Source organism: Cynoglossus semilaevis, chromosome 20 (genome assembly GCF_000523025.1).
Source record: "Cynoglossus semilaevis isolate Cse_v1.0 chromosome 20, Cse_v1.0, whole genome shotgun sequence".
Lineage (NCBI taxonomy): Eukaryota > Metazoa > Chordata > Actinopteri > Pleuronectiformes > Cynoglossidae > Cynoglossus > Cynoglossus semilaevis.
In genome coordinates this window covers 2,001,185-2,004,137 of record NC_024326.1, presented here as the reverse complement: position 1 = coordinate 2,004,137, position 2,953 = coordinate 2,001,185, and the positions used below count along the sequence as shown (strand labels likewise).

The following is a 2,953-nucleotide window of genomic DNA, read 5'->3' as shown; positions in this document are numbered from 1 at the left end:
CACACTACTAACCCTTTCTAGCACCTTTTTGTTTTTCTTAAAGAAATCCAGTCATTAATTCTTACTGTGTGATGTACCACGGAGGCAGTGTCCAAACTCAGACTTGGATCCATCTGTGTTTGTGACCTGGTCCATTCATGGTACATCAGTAGCAGAATGAACCTTTGGTTTGTGATTAAGTGTTGTAGTTATTTCATCAGTGATCTTTTGGCCACATCAAGGACTTGACGTGAGAAGTCATGATGACTCAGTTAATGGTTGACTTTTTTGTTGTTTTAGTTTGGAATGGAGGTCCACGGTAGTCCTGTTTTTGTGTGTTTTTGTTTGTTTGTTTGTTTGTTTTTAGGGTAGAAGGAATCTCCAGGGCGACGGCCAACTGCTGGCTGGCCTGGCAGCTTCCTTACATTTTGATATGTTTGGCCGGGATCTCCGTTCCTTTGTAGTTCCATGTTGATGTAAAATATTCAAAATAAAGTGTTAAATTTGACTTGGTTGCACTGTCTTTACTCCCCTCTTTCTTTGAAACTTAAGTCTGAGCAAGTCTGGGTTTATTGACACACCGAGGTGATAATGACGATTGTATTTACAGCTGGTTTTTCAGGCTTAGTCCAAACATATTTGATGTTTGAAATGTCCTTTCCCATTAATAAAATTCCACAGTTTACACAATGGAGAATTATATATATAAAAAAAGCATTTATTCTGTTTGGTTTTTCTGACATGTTTTGTTTTATCAAACAAAAAAATGTTTATTTCACTAAAACACGCCTTAGGTGTGGTACAGAAATGTCACGGGCAACTGTTATTCCCACTAATTGCCCCATGTAACAGCGCAGCGGATGTTTTCCAACTCCAGCTAAGTCACACTGTCTTTTGTTTTTTGTTTTTTCTATAAATGCGTTCAAAGTATAGTCATGCTCAACCTAAACAAACATAAATTACTTTGTGTATGTGTTACGTTGTAAAATTGATATAATTGCGGAGTACAAACATCTTCACTCATCCTCACTGTAGAACAGGAAGCCTTTATAGCAGTTTCCATTGTTCACTACATTAATAGTCTTCAGAGAATCTGCAGAATTCTGTCTTTAGGTATGAGACAGTGACGTTCAACTAAACTGCACAGTTTGAAATGGTTTGACTGGTGGATCCTGCTGGTCCTCATCCACGAGCAACTATTTTAAAGCACCAAATAGTCATTTGTCGTGCAAAGTTCAACAGTGATTACAAACAGAAATAACCAGTTTGGAGTTAGTTCCACCATGCTATTTGTTTTATATCGAGCACTAACACCCACTGGGTCGTACCTGGTTAGAAGATCCCTCCCCGCAGACGTAAGCCATTCTGTTTGTCTACAGTTTTTTCAGTGTTGTTTTTCCCCGATTCAGTTGATATTGTAAGGTAAAAGAACAGGTTTACATTCCCATAAACTACAGAGACAAATACTATGCTGTTGTACCTCATACCATGATGTACTGTACCTCATTACAAGAATATTTTGTCTCTGTTTCATTCAAAAAATATCAAATAAATTTAACTGTTTTGTAAATGTGTGATTTTTTTTTTACACTTTCAGTGTAGTAAGTTTCAGAAATAACTTCAATTTATCGATTTAACATATAGTCTAAAGATTAGAAGCGTGATTATAAATATTCAACTAAAAAGATTGTTTGTGGTGCTGCAAAGTACAGAAGGGGTGAGAGTACTGGCCTCACAGGCACAATGTCACAGGTCCAAAATCTGACAGACGTACATTTGTTTGGACTTTGCAGGTTTCCCTCGTTCAGGAAAAATAGCTCACACATAATAAGTAAGTAACAGAACGACAGCACCGTCCATCCATCCATCTTCATCCGCTCATCCATTGCCGGGTCGCGGGGGCAGCAGTCGCCACCCAAATCAAACTGCACCGTAACAACCCCCCAAAGCTTCCTGCGGGTGGTGAGTCCACTAAAAGTTATTAACCGCCCTAACCGGGATTCGAAGTTGCTCAGGAGGTGAACCCTGGGGTTCCACACCAACGTCAGGGACATTGCCTCTGGGCCAAAGCGCCACAACGACAGCACCAGACAGAACAAATATGTGGCTGTGAAGGAAACTGCACAAACGATAGGAGGCAGGCCATGAGAAGTTGATGAAAGCGGAGTGTGCAACACACCGCACAAACAGATTGTGTTCACTGCACTTTATAAGAGTTTGAGTAATTGTCTTCTCGATCAGATATTTTTAAAAATCCCGGCACAAAATATAACAAACCACTGCTGCGGGAACCCCGCCCAACAGGAATCTGACCAATCACGCTGTAATTCCAATCCGGACTAATTACATCACAAAGATGCACCGGAAGAGCGCTGGACCGCGGGTTCTGACGTCAGTGGAGGAAACCGTTCCACGCGCGCTTTGAAACGCCACAGGTGAACGGCATCATTGTCATTAGCAGTTCTACCCGGTCCACGTGGACGCCTGAGATAGAATGGTGAGAGTTTTGTGGATTTTTCTTCTCTTCTCTTGGCGTTTTGACTCTGTCTTATTTTTTGCTGGCTAGTTTAGCCTTTGCTTTGATGCGGAAGAAAACGGTTTGTTTTATTTTTGTCTTTGCTAAAACTAATTTCGAAATAGCAGACCCACGTGTCTGGAGAGTGTGTTCACTCTTTGAATCACGTTTTAATGTTTATCGTACAACTTTAACTGTGTCTTCAACAGGAAACATCTAAAACGAATTGTTTGCATTGTATCACATTTGTAATCCCTATTGTTTGAAATGAACAAATACGCTGGGATTTCTGCAAAGGGAGACCAGGTGGAGGTTTCCAGCGTCAGAGTACGCTGCTGAAACTGAAACACCAGCTTGGTGTTGCTGAAGATCTTCAACAGAGTAAGGAGCGTCGTTTCAGATGTTTTTCTCTTCATTTCTGCCAGCAGTGTTTCCGCCGGATGCAGTGCCATCAGTTCG

The 2,953-nt window shown here is 40.9% G+C and overlaps 1 protein-coding gene and 1 long non-coding RNA gene across 2 annotated transcripts in view; one reads left to right on the top strand and one right to left on the bottom strand.

The window, feature by feature from the left end:
- The window catches only part of mbd3a (methyl-CpG binding domain protein 3a), an 8,275-nt gene extending 7,034 nt beyond the window's left edge, over positions 1 to 1,241 (top strand). Inside the window, exon 8 of the transcript XR_003053095.1 lies at positions 565 to 1,241. The gene's annotated coding sequence lies outside the window, so the exon portion shown is untranslated. The remainder of the gene's footprint in view (positions 1 to 564) is intronic.
- LOC112488723 (uncharacterized) overlaps positions 1 to 1,381 on the bottom strand; it is a 4,565-nt gene extending 3,184 nt beyond the window's left edge. The window contains exon 1 of the long non-coding RNA XR_003053105.1: positions 1,308 to 1,381. This is a non-coding gene — a long non-coding RNA (uncharacterized LOC112488723). The remainder of the gene's footprint in view (positions 1 to 1,307) is intronic.
- Positions 1,382 to 2,953: the final 1,572 nt, after the last annotated feature.